Consider the following 23,581-nt stretch of genomic DNA (forward strand, 5'->3'; position numbering starts at 1 on the left):
TTATGACGAAAACGAATTGGTATCAATCTAGTTCGAACCACTATGTTCGAGTTTCATATCGGACGTTATGAATGCGAGAAAACATTAATTGAAAAACTACAACCATCTTCTAGCATTATAAACTGAATATTTGTTGAAAGCAGTCTCTAATTGTTACTATTAAGCATGTGTGATGACAATAATTATCTCTTATTTCAATTTTTACTTAAATAATTTACAACTTAAATTTTAGAGTGTTTAACAATAATTACGACTTAGAGATTTAGAGACTTGGAATGTTAATTACTCGAGTTGCCCTTTGCTCAATCGATTAACTTCACAAAACAAAAGATAGGCAAAATTAATGAAATTCTATAAGTATTAATAAAGTGGTTTGGCACTAAAATTTCGGAAATTTCAGAAACTGAAGATAACCACTTTGATCTATGAACTTTATTGATGTAAACATCGGTTTTGATTCGTGTATCGTGATGGACTGACAGAATGTGATTCGATAAACTGTGGTTTGGAAAAATCGATCTAGAAAGGGTACTGAATATGTCGACATCACGATATGTGTTTATTCGACGGTCATCATTTGCTGAAACCGATTCTCTCTCTCTCTCCATCATTAAATCGTCAGTCGAAATATTAAGGAACTGACCGTTTGAAAATTAGGGAGCTGTTATCTTACGTAATCGCATAAACTGTGTCACGGACGCAGATGAAGCGACATTAACGGCTAGATGAATTTTATTCGTATACACGCGGTGAACTTTGTTCACTGGAAACCTGTTCCAACTTTTGACTCTCCTGTTAACGATCAACAACCATGAAATCTCTGTTTTGTCAATCCATTTAGAAGAATATTTTTTCTATACGGTTAGTTAAAAAAATGATGTCGTAAGAATCAGGATGTCATGATAAAGTACATGATGGACCAATTATAAGCGGAATCCACGAAACCATTAACAGCAGATTTCCAAGGTCGAATCGTAACCTTCGCGAATCATACCTTCCTCCTTGTTTCAACTTCTCTGTCTCTGTCTAAATATACTAAGTTTTATCACCATTCTCTTTCCAAAAAATTGCATCATTTCTCATACTTTTTGTTCTCTTTGTCTATTTCTTTGCAGTTTCTGAGATAAAGCGAAAGAAGTCTAAATGATGAATTTTCGTCAATAAATAAGTAGTTACTAACGTCTTGATCGCGAACTTTTCAAATCCATGTCACTTGTCTCATGGAAATATCGATGACGCTTGATTGAAATCTGCGAATTGTACTTTGATCGCGTAGTTCGATCGGTTTCGTTTCCTTAGTTTCTAATTGTAACATTATCATGTTACAATTAAATAAATGGCGTGGTGAATACCAGTTACATATCTGGTATTCATATGACTCATACTGCACTTTTCCTTTTTGAAATTCCCAACACATACATAGGATAGATATATATACATGCGAATTGCACGGATACACGTGTTTCGAATTTATAATTAATGTATTTATAATATGTCGTTAACAACAAGTTGTTAATATGTTCCAAATGTTAATTTATTTTTTAGCTCAGTGTGTGTATAGCGAAAACAATTTTTTTTACTGTAGCAGTTTCGATTATTCTTTATCTACATACATAGTGAATAACTCAATTCAGGAAAAAGAAATGAAACAGTTATACATATATATTTATTATTATTTACTATATAATATATATACATTAATTATATTTATAATTAATTATACATTAAATATACAATAAATATAAATAATATAATTTGTATATGTATAGTACGCAATAAAATTTGTTAAGCTGTTTACATATCTTAGTACTTGCTGTATTTGCCGATCCAACCAACTGTTCTTTAGTTTTCTTCGGAAGCAAATCGTCAGTTCTACGTCACTTGCTTTTATGCTCACAGTAAGTACATGTCACAATTAGGAAAAGGAATAATGCTAGTACGATTACATAATCATGGAAGGTTCACGTTTTTATTTATATATGTACGACGAGGTATAATCGATATACGTATTCGATACAAAATATAAGTTCTATAAAATAATGCCCGATTAATACATAATAATCAGTTGTTGGATAGTATGAAGCTCAACAACAATTACAAACATTAGCGATGAAACGCAACTGATACTAAATAAATAAATAAATAAACAAATAAACAAATAAACGAGTAAAAGAGTAAACGAGTAAACGAGTAAACGAGTAAACGAGTAAACGAGTAAACGAGTAAACGAGTAAACGAGTAAACGAGTAAACGAGTAAACGAGTAAACGAGTAAACGAGTAAACGAGTAAACGAGTAAACGAGTAAACGAATAAACGAATAAATAAATAAATACGTAAATGAAACAAATAAATTAAATAAAAAAATTAATTAATTAATTGAATTTTTAAGAACTTGTTATTTGCTCGGTTTTTAAATTTTACTGGTATTCGTTTCGATGCTACTTAAAATCTACCCACTACATAGCGCAACTATTTTATGCTATATTTCTAATTGTATATACGTCAGAAAATTGGACATCATTCGTGTCCTCGTGTTCTTTGTTACTTCATACTGCTATACGTACTTAAAAAATTAAGCAATATTCAAAACATCAAGCAACATAATATTGTGAAAGGAGTGCTTTATACACGAGCCAGCGGTATTACATACCTTATGCGTGCGTTGAAGTTACCAGACGTTCTTGAAAGAGACACACTACTCATCACAATGCCAACAAGTAAACAATTTTTTCGTGCTACCATGTATTTAATTTTCATCTCAGTGTGTCTACAGTGTCATACGACATAAAACACAAAGGATCACAGTTCAAAGTTACATCTAGACAATTAGACACCTAGAACATTTCAATAACCATGTCAGCATAGAATTTTCCGGATTTCCTAAAGGAAATTTTCATTTTCAAAGTGAAAAAAAGGTAGAACTTTTTGATAATAACATGTAAGTATATTTATTAGAATGTTGACCTTCATATCGATACTAATACACAAGTGTGAACATTAGAGTATCGATCTTCACATCGAAAGGAAGATCTCATTGAGCCATCCGCAGCGAGTTTTAGAGCATTAAGAAACCGGCAAGGATCGTTTATACTTAAAATTAGACGTATGTTGAAACAAGTTGTCTACTGGAAATTTTGTAATTCATAAGGATAACGCAGCAAAGCTCGATTATCCAAATCTGCACGATTTCCAGGCTACTCACGTTCGCATTAAAATATGAATTGGCGAGGAGATTTCCACGATCTGATGTATCATTTTCATTCGATGTTGAGTTTACGACGCACACGAGTTTTTGAAGCACGTTTCGTGACCTGCAGCAAATTACAATCTACCTATATCATACGTTTAAAGTCAAGGTTTGCTCCGAATATTTTTAAAAATATGTAGAACATTCGATACTGAAATTTGCGAGCTTTTTGCGTGTCTTTTGTTTTTGGGAGATATCTAATGCTGAATATGGTGACTTGTATTCCGGTTAAGGATCAAGGTCAAGTTTCTTGAGGCAGTTGCTTCTTTTTCACGGTGATTACATATACGACACTGTAACTTGAACCGACTGTTTAAACGGGTTCGCGGTCTAGTCGTTGATTATGTAACTGCGTAGTTGCTGATCAAACCCGTTTAAAGAATCTTAGACATGTTATAAAAAATGATGAAGTTTCTAAAAACCAGTCGGTTCCTTATTCCTTCTTTGTACTTTTTATGATATGTAAGATCTAATAAATTTTTCATTATTTTATCAGCCAAAAAAACTTTTTCTTTTGTTTCTTACATTAGGAAATTAGATTAATAATCATCCTTTCGTTAATAACTTGTTCTCCTGTTACTGCATTTGAATTCAATTGGACTATAACTAATCATAAAATGCATGGTAGAAAGACTAATCGGGCGTATGACTGTTTGTTTTAAGTGGAAAAGACACAGTGACAGTTAAAAATTAATTTCTCTAAATTATTTTTCTATCTTTTCTATTCTATATTATTTTCTATCTAGTGTAATGTATAAAGTCATATGCTACTACGTATATTCTTTTTCCTCATCATTTTTTGTACATAATATGTTTCACTTATTTGTTGCGTCGTTATATAGATATATACTCTCTGTTATCATTGAATGTTATAATTAACACTAGAGCTACCAGTCTGAAACACGAATCTAAATATTTCCTTTCACCTAAATATTTCTAAATGTTTTTAGTAATTATAAAAGAGGAAAGTCTGAAAATAATCGTTCTGACGGATTTGATAGTTGTAATATTAAAGAAAGATTTCTAAATATTGATATTTTGTTAGCAATTTTCTTCCGTTACACATTGACTGTGTCGTTATTGCTATTGTATAATTTAATAATAAATTCATATTTTATCGCAGCTAATCAAAGGAGTAGAGATTTACATATTTATAAAATTTATTAAAAAAGAATTGTCTTGTCCCTCCATTGCTCACTTTCTTTGTAAAGCGTAGACAGTTTGCAGTTTCTGCATGATTTCAACATTCTTCTGTTATTTTTCGACGAGGGAATGCAATCGAGATTTAAATCGACGCACATGTCGCCAATTTAAAACTCGTAATACGACTGGACGCGATGGAAATCCGTGCGTGTTCCGGAGAGATGGCAGACGATCGGTTACGATTAGATTTGTGACTTGATTACGTCGATTTTGGAAGATTTGTGATCTTCGTATTGTGTCTTCTTTGAAAATAGCGTGTCGCTGTAGAGTACCTACATAGAATCTTCTCATTAATTTATTATGTAAAAAGTCACGGTATATATTTATTCATTGTTTATCATGTTGAAGATTCAGGTTCGTTTTTTCATAGTTAATTGATAGTATGTGTGATGACAATTATAAGAAACAAATTGCCTTTTTTTCTCAATCGTAGCAGTTCTTCAGATGAATAACTTAACACGTTGCATAATTAATAAGGAAAATGGAAGATTTTATAAAACGATGTCCATAAAATAGCGTTGTAACAAAAAACTTAAAAAGAGATAAAGCAAACAGTAGCGTAAAATATAATATATCAATGAAAAGTAAAGGGCGCGCATAATGTGGATCTTCATGGATTGTAAGGGAGTTGTTTGATAAAAAATGTCCCTCTTCCCAATAAAACTTCAGAATTTTTTATGTATATTTTTGTTTTGTATCATCAGAATTTTTTAAGAAAGGAAAATAATTTTAATAGTAATTAAATTGAACACTTTAAAAGCGTGCCAACAATAGATAAGTCTCTAGTAAAACTGATTTTATTGCAAGTATTAAAATCGAACGCCTGTCAAACTGCAACTCTCTCGCGTCCGGAGATGTAATGTGTGGAAATGTACATGTCGCCAATTATTCCATTTAGATAAGAAACCTGTTTTCTAGAAACAGCAGAGAGAGAGAGAGAGAGAGAGAGAGAAAGAAAGAGAAAGAGAGAGAAAAACATCATGATCAATTTGTAAATTGGGACATATTTTATAGTCGCAGTAGATAGAAATCGCGCGCCGTCCGAAGACTTTACTATACAATGTGTCTAATTACGAGTCAATTGGAGATTAGTCACTTTTTCATGTTGGCGAATAAAAAAGAAAATGTATTATAGATTACAAAAAATGGGCTACTATCTGTAATATTATTAATGTAAAATATACTTATGAAATACTTGTAATATACTTATGGAAAATATATAACCATAACATATTCATTAAATAAAATATTATTTTATGAAAAGTGTTAATACATTATACTTTTTCCAAAGTTTATAAACGCTACATGTATTATTTATATTACATTTCGGTGTTCTTTTCATCGTTTAAAAAAAAACGTATAAGAAAGACTCGTGTATAATTATATGTTAACGCGTCCCTATCAGAAACTTAGAGTTAATAATTCTTCAATAGTTGCATGATAAAGCAAGTTGTCGTCTTAACTTTGATTATCCCTCTCTTTTATAATAGTTATTCCAGAGCAATCTGTCAATATTGTTTGTTGATTTTTTACGTAACTAGGTAAATATTACGTCATATAGATATTTGTCGAGGAAATAGCTGAGATAAATATCAGTTTCGTGAAGCAATTTCTTTCTTTGGAGAGAATCTGCTTCTTGCTTTGGAGAGAATTGTATGTTACAATACAAATAAATGCAAATGTGTATATAATGACAATGATAAATTGTACACAGTTTTCATTTGGAATAATAGCAAAACAAGTGTTCCTTACCTAACTTGTTTTCATGTACTTTTGATATTTTTTGTGCCGTGTTATTGTATCGGATGAAAAATGACCCTGGAGAAATTTGTAGACCATATCGTTAAGTAATTTTCATTTGAATAGACAAAGGGATAGTTGCATCAAACGTATAGAAGAAATACTTCGATTAATTCAGAAAATTGCATATATTTGAATAACACTTCTCTGTTTATTTTTCGCAATAATGTAATAGCTTTTCTTTTTCTCTTTTTTTCATTATATAAAAGACATGACTAAGGGGAAGAACCGCAGCGAGATTTTTATTGCGATGTTTTCGTGTTAATTAGTTATTATTTTAGTTCATTTTCGTAAATCGTCTTTTTTTATTCTAGTTCTTACGAAATTTGCTTTGATTATGCATAATTCATACGTTTAGGTTTAAGCAAACATTATCTGTTGTGTTAAAAATATCCATATATGAAGTATAACCGAATGAAATGAAATGCAAAACTCTCCACAAATATCACCAAGAATATAAACTAGCGCTTATTTGGTTTCCTATATGTATCCATAGAAAGACATAAAATATAATCACTTGATTCGATGCATAGATAAGCCCCATGTGGAAATATTCATAAGGTTAAAAGTTAACGACTCTATTGAAAAGGCATCGATTGTTTTTATAAAAGTATCTGGTTTCTGAGAATCTCCGAGGTTTGTTAGCATTTACGCTATTATAATGGTAAATCGGAAATCATGTTTAAAACTGCATACCATCTATAAAAATACAATCATGATTTATCGCTATTTACGTATACTTTCCTCAAAACTGACATTTTGACATTTTCAGCAGTTACACATCGCGTATGTTTCATGGATCTGCAAGTCGCACTTAGACGCCGTTATTAAGAACATTTTTATTAAATTCGTGTTGATTTCCTCCTCATTTAAATATTTGTTTTAAAGTTATAAATTTATTATACATTTTAAACATTATCCTGGGCGATTGCCGAATATTTACAAATTAACATGCTTCTTGAAAGTAGCATTCGTCTAACGAATAATTAATTAATATGTGCGGTTTATATCTCTTCTCGTTAGTTGCAGAAACATTTAAGTGGTCTTTTAATTGTTTAAAACATTTCATATAAAATTTTCCATGGAACCATCAATCGTCGTTGTTGCGATTTGCGTTGAATGTTCTCTGTGTGAATTTCACAATATGCAAATTTGTCCAAGACTTTTATTTTTGGAAATTACCGATTTTACATCATAATACGATGACTCAGCCACTTTATATCTGTCTGACAACAATCTCCAAGTCCGTAAACTAAAATATCGGATTCTTATTTCGATCGAGCGGGTGAATCTCGCAAAATCTACCTGAAATTTTTCAACTCTCAATTTATTTCTTTCTAGAATGCTTTCGAACCTATAAAAACATTTTCATAAGATTAATCCCATAGTCAGCTTAGATGATTCGAATGATCCGATTATTTCGATTGCAAACTACGCTAATTTCTACTGCAAATTATATCACATTTCTATTTCTAATTTATATTTCTGCTTACATCTTGTAAGGGAAATTAGGCAAATGTTAAAATATTCTGATATTAAAATATTCCTCTACCACAATATCAGAACCGAAATTAATCTCTACTTTTTAATTTTAATAATTTTATTTATATGTATCTAAAAGAATTTTAAGGCAATTACAAAAAGAATTTGTCCTATTTTGCATCCATTATAGTAGACTTTGACACCATTTTTTTTTTTTTTTGACCGTTCCTAAACTTTTCAAGCAAATGATATTCGTTTTAATTATTGAAAACTATCCTATTTATAACTTATAACTATTTTTCTAAAAATCACTTTTTAAAACTAGTTTAACATCCGGATACACGATTGTGAATTACATGTTATAACAACATGTGAACATGTGAACCACAAATCAAAGCAAGCAACGGAGACCAGAGTGCTACGTAACAGAACCGCGTCTTCGGTTCATCTTTCGACACTCGGTGCTCCTTTCTACGAGATTACTAATATTAATTGAAGACAGCGCGCAGGCGCGCTCGTATTTGCAATAGTTGCCGGTTCGACGCAACGGCCGATTGCAAAATCGAATAGGGAGCCAATCATCGGAGGTAGCTGCAAATCTCTTGCTAAATACACTCGGTCCTTCTGCCTCTTTCCTCTCGTTTTCTTCCAGCTTCGCCACCATTCTGCGTCCCGACGGGCTCGACGAAAATTCGACAACTTCATGACTCGACGACTCGACGAAATTGCAACACGCGACGAACCGTAGCGGCGAGACAAACCGTCGCGCCGCGACGCAGAAAATGACTAAGAAGTTCGCTTCGAACGTGCACGATTGCACGCGTGACTGATTGCCCGCGCCGATTTTCTTCTAAAAGTCTATCTTGGCCAATCGTACGTACGCGACTTCACCGCGCAATTGTTCATTCGCTTAACGATGCGTGAGGGTATTAACATTTTCTCTTTGCTTGAAATGTCACGTTCGCTACTTTGGGCTCTAGGCAATACATTTAAGGAAAAAGATTTGGGACGCCTTGGTGTCTTGTTTAGTTTGTACCATTTACCATATATGTTCTTACTGATTAATAGCTTTCGACTGTTTTGCAGTGTCAGCAATGCGCGATTGAAAAATCAGGCACGAGGAAAGATTTGAAATTAATAATTATGAAGTAGCTATGGCAGTCTTTTCTTCTTTGTAATTGAAAAGTTAAGAGTTTTTATCAAGGAAATTCGGTTAATATGAGGTGGTATATGTCCGTAATAATTGTAGTTGCCGGCTGTAGATATCGCTGCTGGGCTACTGCCATTTTTTGTCTAATTTTTTAATGCGTGGAAGAAAAATCGGACTCCGGTCGTCGGGATTCGCACCCGGGTTCCGAACGTTCGTAACCTAAGGTGCTAACCACTGCGCTGCCGTTGTCCGACATTAGTTACTGTCGAGTGGTCATATTTGGCTTGTCGAGTGCCGTCACAAATCTATGTTATTATCGATGTCTGTCTCATTCGCGATACATCCTTGTTAATGATAGTTTAATCTGTAGAATTTTCTAAAAATTAGCGCAGGTGAAAACTGCTGGAGATGATCACGTCTTCGATTTTGTTTTTTTAGAATTAATATATGGCATCATTGATGCGCCCATCATTCATGATACATTTTTATTAATGAATTTTTATTTGCAAAATTTTGTTTTAAATTGATGAGAACTGATGGAGATGATGAAAATTCTTCTTTTATTCCTTTTTAGAGTTCAGTTAATCGTATGAATCCGAGGAGTCACTGAAAAAACAAGGTTGAAAAATTCCGAATAGCGCGGTAGCGCTTGTCTTAATCGATTGCGAAAAGAAACAAGCGGCACAGTAGAGCTCGTCATATTTATTACTTTATGAAATACATCTATATTATTATATATGCATACTACTAATTTATAAATATTTTAAGTTTTGTTCAATAAAAATTATTCAGAATATAACAATGAAATACAAATTACTGTCAGTCATCCGTAGCATTCAAATGTACTGAGACTTTTCGACGCAAAATGTGAACGTGTGACTCAAATGATTAAATTATGTCGTTACTGGTATCTACATTATGCATCTACACTTCTGTTATTGTATTCTTGGTTGTCCAAAATTGATAAAAGTGAGAAGTGATAGAGATCATCATATCTTTGCGCTTATTTGTTATTATTTAAGCTAGGCTGCCAGAAATACAGATTTTTAAGTATTAATAAAAAGAACGAGAACAGATGATTTTTTTTAACCTTTTCCCGTTTATACCACAATCGTTTCATCGTTATATTAGGGAAGATAGAAACGATTTGACATTTTTATCGTAGAATATTTTATGTGATCGCGATGATCCATGTTCGGTGCTCACGTAGCATGAAAGCGCATAAATATCGGTAAAAGTAAAGCGACCTGTCTTTCGATCGGTCTAAAAGCATTAACGTTTGAAAAGGAAAACGGTTCTATCTCGAAATCGCGTTTTCCTATACAATTTTTCTATTTCGTGAGCACGCATGAAAAAGTAAAAGTTGAAGTGCAATACCTCAACGATCGTTCAGTTCGACGAGTAGTTTTTAATTTTTAATTGAAAATATTGTTGCAGTTTCAATGAATTCTGTCTACTAATGCTAACGTAATGATCTATGAAATTAAGAATAAGTTTATACCATGGATAATTGAGTCACACTAATCAACAAATTAATCGTTTGCTTTCTTAAAAAAATTAAACACTATTCACATATTCTGATACTCAAATTATGATTTTTTTTGAAAATGGAATTGATTAGCTTCTGGGCGGTTGAATGATCGATGCGTAGGTAATTTTTGTCACTACTGCCAATAATGTCTTCCTATCTTTTCGTTGCTTTAATTTTTTGTTTCTACTTTTTGTCATGTAAATTTCATCAGGAATGATAAAGCATTCGAAATATTTATGTTTTATGATTTTTCTGTTGGTCTTAATGAAGCATTCGTGGATGTCTTTCTGTCGCCCTTTCTCTCGAGCGCTTGCACATCGATCAAGATTCGAAAAGGACACGAACGTCGAAAGTACGATGTATGAACAACGTTTTTCTCAGTTTTCATTTGAAAAGTTTTCAGTTTTCATGAAAATAACGATCTTTCGTGCCATTCAATCGCTTTGAGTGTTTGTATAATCGTTTCCAAACGATTTCAATCGTCTCTCGTAATCATTTCCCTATGATTTCCATGTTATTGAAGAAATGTAGAGAGATTGTAAGTGTTTATTGTGTAAGTGTAAGTGAGTATTGTGATGTTAGAGTGCTTAGAGTCGTACAAAAGTAATCAATGTAGTCGGTGATGACAGTCAAATAATTATGAAACAAATCGTATTGACAAAATGCCTGATCCAAGATGTTTGATGGATCATTTATATCATGAAAGATAGAAAAAGCAGTCTCTTAATGTGAAAATTGAGTAATCATATAGACCAAAATTGATCGACCTTGATCTAGTGATCTTGATCGATCTAAAAAATCTGCATTTACATATATCTATGCACACTCTATGTAAGGAAATTCTATGCAATAGCAAACATAATTGTCCGGTAAAAACAGAACAGGTAATCTTTGTTAGATGAGTAGCGAATTTTTTCATTTAGTTATTTCACAAGGTTTGTTGTGCAAGTATCTTTTTTACTTACATTCTCACCCAGTAACGAATGATGCCGCCTAATGGGTTCTTAATTACGATATTCATCTATCGTATTTATTCGTTTATTCGTGTTTGAAATTGATTTTGAATTGATTTTTTCGAAATTTGAGTTCTAATATTACACTTATTTCATCCACGAATATATCACCACACCGAACCTTAGAAATAAATTAAAGTCAGCCAAATAAACGTTCATTACTTCCCCTTGTTTTATAGACAGGTATGCACCTCTTTTATGTTATTTGAGACGTTCAATTCAAATTGCTAAATGATCCACTGTCTTCTATACAATTTTACCACTTGAGATTACTTCAAATTACTCTCAGAAACTAATTCAACGTTAATCCTGAGTCTTTTGTCTTTATGAACGGGAAGAAATTAAGAAGTCACGACTTATTCTAACGGCTTTCTGTAATCAACACTGTATCTCTTGCGTTGTAGCAGGATTGAGTCCTTAACGAAAGAGTGCAAAAGTCACCACAAAATTTGTACGAAAAAACAACTTGCCCCTCCAATTCGTCTGTATCCAGGTTTATCGTTTGATACCCCCCTTCCGACAGTTTTTCCTACTCCCAAGTTGGTAGAAAGTAGCGGCAGCGTGGTACGATCGAATCGGCCCTCTCAGTCCATCAGGAACGTCGGATCACGCGAGATCGAGGGTCGTCGCGATATCCCCTAATTCACAAACGTACATACATCGATCCGACGTGCGCCGATTTCCGTTGCAATTTTTCCAGGCTACTTTAATCGATCGTTCGTTCGCGACAACCAGGTGGTGTTTAAAGTTTGAAAGGAAAACCAATTCTGGGTACACTCCCTCTAAGTTGGTCGTAAATAAATACGTAGGTAGATGGTGGTGCTGTGACGTGAATCGTCATACGATTGTCCGTGAACTAATTCATTTTCGGTAAGAGGATGTACATTTGGAATCTTTTTTATACTTGGGACTATCTACTCTATTAATTATATTTTAAAGATCGAAGATCACGATAGTAATTTCTTTGCTTATATTTCAAAGTTTTGAATAATTCTGAAATTTTGCTTATATGTAAAATTCTCGATTAGAGTTCTAAAGAGGATGAAAGTTTCATACTTTTGAGGGGGAGGGGGAAGCGTGCAATCTCCATAATTACGTATTTAAAAAAAAAAAAAAGAAAGAAAAAAAGGAAAGTTGTATTATAGGTGTCACACCTGCTTTGGTAGTATAATCGTTAGCTTCATACGATTTCTAGATTAGATCTTTATGATTTTAGTAAGTATGGAATAAAATTGCAAAAGGAAACATTAGAAATGAACGATCGATGATCAATCGGTGATATCCTGATTTCCACAGCAGAAATGTCCTTGGGAGGTTCTCTCGATTTACGTTTACTTGCTACCCTACTGTAATTCCTCAACCGGTCTTTCTCCCTGTCACGATTGCATTTGATGTGGATTCCTGCGATGTTGCCGACCGGTTTTCTGTACGTTTCATCGGTCACTTATCTTTGTAATCCCGTTATTAAGAAATTGATATTAGCCAGCATACGATGCCAGTGAGAACGAAATTTTAGAATGAGCTTAGACATTGAGTTCTTTCGCCGTCGTTCCTTGCAAACATTAAAACACATTTGTTCTTTATACATTTTTGATTTCTTATCTATTTTTTAAATTCTTTCTTTTATCCTCAAATAGTAAATCTTCAAATTTCATCTATAAAATTTAATTTAAAAAATGTTCATCTTATCCCATATTCGCGAAAATTCAAGATGTAATATTTTAAATTATTCAATCTACATTGCGATTTCACTTAGCTCTAGTTTTACAAATCAGGTTAGATACACGAGATTCTACGAAGATCATAATCCAGTAAAGTTCCTTTCCACTTGATCGGCTGGTATCTCTGTTTCCTAGAACGTCGGTTCCTCGTCTTTCTTCGTTTCCTTTAGACAATTCTCCACAGGTGAACGACCAGAGTTCTAACTAGAAATCTAGTTACGCGTCACACGTTGCAATTTCACTCTAACCTGTAGACAGTGATACATAACGAAGCCTTGGGACTTGTTTACAGTTGGTTCCGGGGTTGTCTCCTGCATCTCGGTGCTCGAACTCGGTACGATTTCGCCACGATTTCAGTACGATATTGCCAAGAATTTCCGCGTATAAACCGGAAAGACATGGAACTGTTGTACGTTCGCGTCACCGGTGGTTCTCTGCGGTGAACCAGGTAGGCTCGCTGATCCAGTCAAATTACTTTCCATTTCATTCGGACGTGTTGTAAACGGACCTTCTTCGAAACATGTCATTCGAAGAAAAAATGCATGCGTGCAAGTATATTCATCAAGGTCGTGCGAATCATGCAGGTTGTATTGTAAGGATATACGTATATCACGAGAGTTAGATAAGCACGAAAATGCAAGAACACATTTAGAAGAGGTCAATGCTTCCTCTTCGTTCGAGATCTAATATTCCTTGACCTTATGTTTCGATTTGTTTCTAATAACAAGATTTTGATTAAAGAGGGATAATTGAATTTTTGAGGTTTTAGCTAAGTTGCACGAGAACAAGCGATTTGTTCTCACGCGTTGTCATACGAGTATATACGTATTACGAAACAGGAAGCAATACACATGTCGCGATAAAATGACTCTGTATGAAATTTTCTATTTTATTACATGAATATGTATTAAATATTTCCTATCGCTTTGAGAATCTGAATTCACGCAGTTATGTATCCTAACTTTTAAATGTATCATCTAAAAATTTTAGTTTCATAGGTTTTATCTAAATCTTTACTTTTATAATTAATTGAATTATAACAACCTCTATTCTCTATTACGATACGTTTTCATAACTTGAAAGGTGCAATCAACTTTTTGTAATAATGAACATAAACTGCTATTTTATGGGAAATAGTGGTGGGCTGACTTACTTCTACATTGAGAAGCTCAACTCCATAAATCGTTTGTACAGAGAAAAATGACGATTATAAACATTGCCTTCTTAAATTTCCTTGTGAAAAATATACTTACATTGCTATGATTTTCAGTCATTTAAACTAACTGACATAGTTGTCGTTAAGTTTCATTTAGAAAGCGCCAGTTGAGATCTTGACCTTGCCACGTGAAATCGAGAATGTCATAATCTCTAAGTTTCTCGTTTTACTCTTTAAACAGTATTTTTATACCGCTCTAATGTAAGTACGAGCGTCGCAAGCAGCCTTGAGAGGTTTCTTTGTTTAACTTTCAATTCTCGTATCCTTTTTCCTGTACGGAATCTTTGTATTCATTATAGATTTCACTTCAGTTTCATTCTCAACAAACCTTTTTTGATCGCGTTCTTGATTCCTGAAGAGGAATGGAACAACATCTACCACCGTGAAAATTTTCCATGCTATTCAGAATGTTCGTTTACAAGCGATCAATATTCTCGTGCAAAAATATCATTTATGGCAAAATATATATAAATTGCGCGTGACTCTTTTTAGACAGAAATGAGAATAAGGTAGGAAACGTGTAAACGCTTAACAGGTTTAGGTTATGATTTCACATTTCGCACTTTCCAATGAACGCGAAGTATTACATGACTGACAACACGATTTGTATTGAAGTAATTCTCGCCATTTCCTCTTAAAGCTGTTCGATAATTACGCGTGCTGTTATAAGCGTTCCCTTTGATTCATTTTACAAGGAAAATGGAAAGAAAGTGACTTATAGAGGGGACATAAAATAGCAGCGTTTAATATTTCATGAGTATAAACATTGCAAGCGAAATTACAAAGCAGTATATTAAATATGTTGTTGACATACCCAGCATTTTAAATTTTCAAATTATTATTCAAGTATGGCTTGTAAAATTATTCTTCATTTTCACCATCGCCTTTTTTATTTTTTATTTTCGACTCTTGAATCACGATCGTATAATTATTTAGAAATTCCATATGATTTTAATACGCGTCGTTTCCGCAAAATGAGTCAATTGCTTTAATAGATCGAAGGATATAGATTAAATGAGAAATTTCACTTCTGCATCGATTAACGTAATGAACGACTAAAGATTCGAAGAAGTGAAAGAGAGCAAAAACAGGAACATAGGCAATAACTGGCATAAGAGGGAGGCCTTTCTTTACTCACTTTATTCATTGAAACGAGCTTATGGAATTAATTTTATATTATCACCTGACTAATACTTTTCAAGCACTCGTCAATTATTTATTATTTAATTATCTTTTCAACGAATATAGAGCAGGTCTTTTTGATTGCATCTAAAACATACAGAATTGTAATATAGGAATGTAAATATAGGACTACATGTGTCAGAAAATGCTTGAATGCCAGCGTTAAATATAGGTCGTCAAGCTAATCGTTCGTTGACTATAGTAGATACGTGCAAAATCTTTTCATCAGAATTTTTAAATTAAATACATTGTACATATAAGCTGTTGCTTAGGTGAAATTTCTACTCATTTCATTGCTTTTCTTGAGATATATAAAGATATTTTATATTCACAAAAGTACATATGTATGTAGTGTGTATGTTTATAATAATATCCAAATTATGTGCATGTTTTGGTGGACTTGAGGAATTTCTATATCTATAAAGAATATCTATAAAAAAAAATGTGACAGGAGAGGAAAAGTAGGAAGAAGGTTATAAGATAGAAAAGGAGGAAAGGGAAGGATGTAGGAAATGCATACCTACTTTTGTTCCTGCCAATGATAATTCCTACCTAACTTTTAATTAATTGATCTTAGAAATTCCGTCATGTTGAATCAAACTTAAGCCTTTCGTAAACTGAAATTTCACTTTTATCTCTTTAATTAGATTTCAATTTCATTATAGACGCAGTATATATGTAGGTATACGAAGTACAGGTTGTCTTTGTAAAAGTTAAGTCAGACATACCGATCCCAGGTAATGAAATCCAATAAATTTATCCCATCTACTTCCTACTTTCGCGCAGATCGAACGCGACTGCTCGCGTAACAATTTCACAAATTTCGTATAGAGAATTATCGTATTACTTATGTTCCTGCTTCACTGCCAATGGCAACGAAAACGGTTGCTCGCGTTCTTGCAATCCTTTTTCGCTCGCGCGATACCGATAAAAATAAAAATAGCTGACAAGAAGAAAGCGTAGCGGACATAGTTTCAGGAGCAATGCGTCACTTGATCGATCGAAACTCTTTTTTTTTTATTAATATTCATTTTCCAAGAATAGGAGGTGAAACTTCAAAGAGTTTGCAAAAGCTTTTTGACATTGCCTGATTTTTGAACCGAATTTTCAACAACACACCATTACATTAATTTAAATTCCTTTTTGTTTGATAAATTTACATTTTTTTAAAATGAGTCGACATTGATTCATTTTTAACCGTACTTCTTTTTATATTCGTCGTACTTCGGTTTTTCAATTTTAAACTTTTCGAAACGATTATCAAAATACGAGTGTCTCAATCGAGTTCAATTTACTTTTATATTAAAACATACTTATTATGTATATTTACAGTGTACACAACTGATAATCAATCTAGTATGTATATATCTCAGTATGTTAATAGATCGTTTGGCTAATTAATTTACTCGAATGTAATCCACGGATGTAAATTCTTTGATAATATTCATGACTTTTTTCTTAGATTATTTATTTTTTGAATAACGCGCTTGAAAATGATTGCTATTGAAATATATGTAACCCATTAACACACAATACAATGTTTGGGAAGAGCCAATTATTTTTTACTCGTCTATCAATATCCGCATGCTTCTAAATTAATAGATAAATTTCTCATGCAATCACCGTTCTAAAACCTAAGAATTACAATTTGAACAGAATTTGACTATTGAGGTATGGCTTTTAATTCGATACTTTGAACAATTTATTTCTTAATTCAATGAGTATAAGAATGAGTATACGCAAGTAGTTGGTTGGTAAGTCTCTTTGTTTACTTCTTACCTATATTGCAGCAGCATGCTTGCAGTTAATTTGTTGTTTATGTGCATGTAATTTCGTTCCTTCTATCAAAATACATATATGCAAAACGTACGATCGCGGATCAAATGGGAGATCGTAATTGTCATGTGGTTGTACAATCGAGATTTGACTAGAAATGAAACGATGGATGTCAACGTGTTTACTTGATTGAATAGGAATGTGTAAATAGATGTTTCCTTTAGCAATATTGTATAGACGCGTCAGAGTGATTAATCTGTTAAAATGTCAAATCCAGAAGAACATAATATGAATCTCTCAGAAGATAAACTGATCGCCTTTACTTTTTTAATTCCAATATTCGAATACATGGTTAGTACCCAATTTCTAAAAAAATAAATAATTTACTTCTGCAAGTTTCTTAATTACAAGGAAATAAATACAAATAATTATAAATTTTAAGATAGATTTCAAACAATAATTTTTGTGGAATAAACGAAGATATTTGTGGAATTGATCTGCACAGAGTTCTATGTTATATCGGTTTGCTTCCCCTTAAACTGAATGTCTAAAATCGAACCGATTTTCGATCTCCTTAAACTTTCCTTTTCCTTCCAAGATTCTCGCTTTCTTTCCTTTCGAACATTTTCAAAATTTCCAGGATGACTTCGTAACATATTCGCAACGTTTTGTAGGCGTATTTATCGTCGTCGTCGATCGCAACGTTGCAAGAGATTATATTGTGCGTCCACGGAACGAAGTTACGAAACCTCTGCGAAGATAAATCGCAAAACGCCGTGAAACATGGTCATCGCGAGGCAGAAAGTTAAGTTTTACATGATCTCAATTCTTAAAAGCAAATAATTAAATACGCACAGAATGTATAACCAAGGATCGTTATTTCGAAAATGATCTTATTTGTAAGAAGTCAGCTGATCTGTGGCGCTGGCATAATTCCGAGTGCGCGAGATATGTAAGGAAAAAACGAGGCAAACACAAGGGAAAGGTGCATGGGTCGCGGTTATGAATTTCCATTTCGCGTTCTCTGGTTTAGCGACCGCAAATTTTCGAAGCGTAACTTTACCATTTCCGTTAGAACGAACGTATGATGGTTGTTTTCTATCAAGCGAATATCGAGGTCTATATGCCAAAGTTGAATCAGCAATAAATATCGTCTGACAATTCTATGTTGCGAAATGAGCCATATTTTATGGGGATAACGTTAAGCATGTCGCTACTCGTATTATTTTACTCCTGTAACTTGCAAGAGATGTTTGTAAATGTAAAATCGTTCCGATGCAAATAATGTGCACTACCTGAATGCAAACGATGCATATTTTATAGTAGATGTTTTTAATGTGTATCTATGTCGTGGAATAATAATGGCACTGTGCCGCTATATGCAGTTTTCAACATGCGTTATCAATATGCTTCAAGAATGTTATTTGTAGGAAGTGTTGAAAATGTTCCAGGAATTAAATTATTGTAATAGATGTTACGAGTTTTGTCTTTTAACTTGTTGAAATATCGTGATGGACTTCGTTTCTTGCTATTCAAAATTGATTACTTCCTTAGCGTAAACCTCGCGGCGAGTACGTACTTGTCTGTTGACGACGAAAACAAATGTTATTACACCGTTATATTATTTTGACCATTGTTTTGATTGAAGTGTGGTCTAATTATTAATTGTTTCTTATTAGTGAATTTTAGCATATTATGATTATCGTTCCAAACGTTATTCTTAATGATGGGTAGCAGTTCATAATTACTATGAGGTATATTATTATATCGGATAGTTTATATTTTCTCATATGCGTTGAACAGGAAAATCAGAAAAGTTTGTTTTTTATAAAGAAAAATACGTCAGTTAAAATTCGTAGTTACAACTACAAATTATTTTTTCTTTCTAGAATCCCATACTTATTTCTGCTTATTATTTACAAAAAATTATATAATACAAAGAGTATCACGTGACTTTCGCTACTACTATGAACTATGAATCATTCTATAGACCCCACGATATAAGACCGCCTATGACCAAATCGCTAATATGCAGGCTTCTCAGAGAATGTGCCCGGATAAAAGAACACTCGAAATCAAAAGTACGACGGCAACGATTCGAGCAGACCGCGCCGTGTTGGAAACCGGTTTCTGCATTTTCTGAAGTAGCATGTGACACAGAAACGAGACGGGCTGACGAAGAGATGAACTGGTGACATACATCTCGAGACCGTTCATAATCGTAGTGTAACCAACAGTCATACCAGACTTGTCTTTGATATCCACTGATCTTTAATTAAGAGTCTCTTGTTTCCTTATTCCTACTTCTCACGTGATTTGCACTTCAGCATGGTTTTAATAAGAACGAGACGTTTAGAATCAGTTTGAAAATTGATGAGTTGATAAGCTATTCGCCTGTTTGTGATTGAACGCTTAACTATGGCTATATTATGCCTAACTATCTCTTTTTTAATTAACCGAATAAATTAAGAGCGAGTACTCCGACATGCAGGAAGCGGTGTATAGTAAATATCGTTGCGGGATATTTTTCCACTTTATTTTTCGCTTTATCATTGCACGTATTCTGGTAGAATGTTGTAGTTATAAAATTAGATTAGTTATTATGTATATGCATAATTATCAATCACGATCATCATTCATTCCCTGCTATCCCCTTTACAGATCATACACACCGTTCATGGTACTTTAAATTGTCATATATCACCACCAGTTGTAAATCATCTAAATCATGAGTAACTATTATAAAATACTTAATCCATCATAGATGATTATAAATCGTTCAAATCATTATTGTTATAATTATAATAATGGGTAACTCTCACTTTGGATCAATCACTCGATGTTTTAATAATTGCGTAAAAAATAAATACAAATCAGGAAGGATTACGAAATTGTATAATGATGAAAACTGTATATATATCGATTACGTGAGAGGCAGAGATATTTGTGGTTGAAAGAATAGTTTTACCACAGTTCTTGATTTTATAACGAGAATTTATTAGCGGTTATCCAACGTCAATTCGAAATGCCATTTATTTCCATGATGATTATAACATATGATAGAAACAAGTAATGAGATTACGATTTGAAGGATAATCTATGAATTCTTCGTTCTCCTACTATGTATAAATTTCTATATATTCTATGTAGAAGTAAAATGTTTAAAATGTTGAAATACTGATGAGCGTAAAGTACGAGTCAAGAGATGTCCATTTCAACACATTTTATTTAAGAAATAAATTATTTACAAATGATTTACTTAATATTTGACAGTACCAAATAATAATAGAACATTAATCTGTATAAAGAGCGAGTCATAAGATATTTTTTGAATAAATTCGGGACTCAAAATAAAACAGAGACGCGATTACCTAATTAGCAATAAAGGCACAAATAAGTCTCAAAATATATTTTGAAAAATTAATTATGTAGTATCGGAAAGGATAGGATTAGGATAATTTAGATTTGTAAAATTCTCCTAATACTATTTATTTAAGATAAATAAAAATAACAGATATTAATTGGACAGAGAACGATAAATGTTCAACTTGAACTAAACGCAAAAATCTTATTCTACTCAAATCACTCTCGCAACTCTATAACTCTAACAACTCAATCTCTCAACAATGCTAGCAACTCAGGCAACTCCGCAACTCTCACTGACTCTCTCAACTCTACAATTCTACTCTTCTGCTTCTCGACTAACTCTAACCTCTCGATAAAACGTTCTCACTTCTCGATCAACTTTATTTTGTCCTTTTCCTAATCCGGTCCTGTTTTCGTGCCGCAAGGACTAGGTGACATTAGTCAATAGGTTTTTCTCCTATGTAAACTAACAGCCGAAGGACAGACGACATTGTCTTTAACCAGGTTTTTTCCTTACGATACTACAATTATTTCTAATGTTTTTATTTTATGATTTCTGATAATGATAGAAAAGAACGGATAAGAATACTTAATAATATAAAATAAATAAGGGATAATAGTTTGCAGTTAATAATTTCGCTAGTACTAAGAAATGCGGAAAGGTATCGTATACTTAGACTTGTGTATTACATTTTTATAGAGAAATATTCGTATATTTGACTGTTTATAAAGCTCAGTGTGTATCAATTACTATCATTCATGATCGTCTTATTTAAATGTTAAAATCAAACTAAAGCGATCTACAAAGTGAGAATTTTCCTGCTCGTATTCTTAATCATATTCTTCTGCGGTCGATTACCATTATTATATTCTGTTGGCTATAGAATGGCTCTTCTAACTGCTGCATATTTATTCCATGAATAACGAGTTCCAAAGTGTTACTTGTTAATGATGTTATTGTTTGCATATCTAATGTTAAATAAAGTTGTATTTTATATAAGAACGTAAACAATGATATATTCCTTGAATGATATATTTCCTTGGATGTTATAAACAGATCTACATATTTTTTTGAGTAACCGCCAGGATTTTTTCGTAATTGCTACCCTGATTTATTTAACACTGTCTGGAGAATTCTGCGGTCCGTACTATTTAACATGACAATATCATCCATCTGTACGTCGCAATTATATGATAATTAATTATGCTGTTTGAATAATCATGTAATTTAACGAGTCTATACGTAAATCAATTCACGCTATTAGTTTGCAGCGTTTTTCTTGTAAGCGATAAGTATGCGGAAAAATTGAAAGAGGAAAAAGATGGTCGATTTAAAATGTACTGCATATTGACAATATCTTCCACGCAAGTGAAAAAATACATATACAAAAATGTGCATTTTGCAGCCATGCTATTTTTTAACATGATCTTCCTTGTCTTAGCATATATCGAATGCAAAAAAGTATTCAGGTAAATTGATTAGTTTTAGAGATACTTTAACTTTAATTCTGTAGAATATCATACGAAGAGCAAGGTAAGACGCAATCTAGTACTCTTGTATTTTCGTTTTCTTTGTCTTACATGATAAATTCTACAAAATTAAAGTTAAAGTACCTCTTAAACTGATCAGTTTTCGACCAATGTTATCCTAATACTTCTTTTTCGTAGAATAATGAGAGGATCTGATGTATGCAAAAAAGAAAGTTCTCAATTTAAAAAAATAGTGTAACTGCAAAAATGCACATGTGAACATGTTGTTTACTTTGAACTATTCAACTTTTCCTCTTTCATTTTTTCCTCGTGCTTATCGTTTATGATAGAGACGTTGGGAACTAATATGAACGTGAATACCCTGTATATGGAATGTATATTAACCTGTACATTGTACATGACGAAAATAAAACCCACTGATTGATATTTCCAGAAAATATTACAGTTTCGAACATTTTTCTGGGACGTACAGAAGTCGATGAAAAAAGACAAGCTGTTTACGAACTAGTGCAAGTCATTACTAGGTAGTATTGGAAGGAAATTGCAACATGTAATAGAATGGTTCGTATCTCGGAATGTGAGAAAAAAACATGAATGTCAAGTTAATACGAATATGCAAACGATCTAATCGGTTACGATAATTATAAACACAGTCGAATAACATTCTATTAATTATACCAATCGATGTTTTTTACTTGATATTACATACAAATTGTAAAAAACGACATTATGATGGAGCCTTACGAGAAAACAAAGAATTCACTGATGCGTAGTTTCTTTCTAATGTAACTGATCATCGTTTATGTAATTACTGTTGACATAAATAACTATGAGCGTTGTGAATTTTCCAAAAGGATTTATCATAAATTAAAAAAAATTCCTAAGGATATTCTATTTCTTTTTATGCACCAATTAATGAACGATACCGGATTATTTTGAGTTGTGACATTTTCGAGATACATATGCGATATGTTAGTCGATCTTTGTCAATCCACTTGTTCGATTAAGTATGCAGGATGAAATTTCTTCGAAAAAGATAATGACAAAGCACGCTGCTCGTGTACTAGATAACTAGATAACTGTTTCCGCAGGCAATTTCTTGAATAGAGGTTTTATACGTCGGAAAAGTGTTCAAGAAATAGGAATGTCGTTAACTCTTTCAAGCATTTACAGAATTAACTAGGATTCTATAAAGCAGTGTACATGAAATTGCTCTTCAAACAACGGTACTTAACAGAAGAAAATTCTATCAAAAGGTCCCGTGTAACTTCTGCAATTATTCGCAAATGAAAAGAAGAATTACTTTTTGATACAGCACTAAGTCATTTTCAAGTGTATGAATATAAAATCATATAAAAAACAAAATAAAATTAATAAAATTCGTTGAGAATGAACAAGGTTC

The 23,581-nt window shown here is 32.7% G+C and overlaps 1 protein-coding gene across 4 annotated transcripts in view; it reads left to right on the forward strand.

The window, feature by feature from the left end:
• LOC126921524 (elongation of very long chain fatty acids protein AAEL008004-like) overlaps positions 1 to 23,581 on the forward strand; it is a 50,542-nt gene that overhangs the window by 23,062 nt on the left and 3,899 nt on the right. The window contains exon 1 of one of the 4 annotated variants that reach the window (XM_050733211.1): positions 12,003 to 12,297. The exons of 2 other annotated variants lie outside the window; for them this stretch is intronic. The gene's annotated coding sequence lies outside the window, so the exon portion shown is untranslated. Of the gene's footprint in view, positions 1 to 12,002; positions 12,298 to 23,581 lie in introns of those variants that run through there. One more of the 4 variants, XM_050733212.1, reaches the window with a different exon arrangement.

This window comes from Bombus affinis, chromosome 10, assembly GCF_024516045.1.
Source record: "Bombus affinis isolate iyBomAffi1 chromosome 10, iyBomAffi1.2, whole genome shotgun sequence".
In the NCBI taxonomy this organism is placed as follows: Eukaryota; Metazoa; Arthropoda; class Insecta; order Hymenoptera; family Apidae; genus Bombus; species Bombus affinis.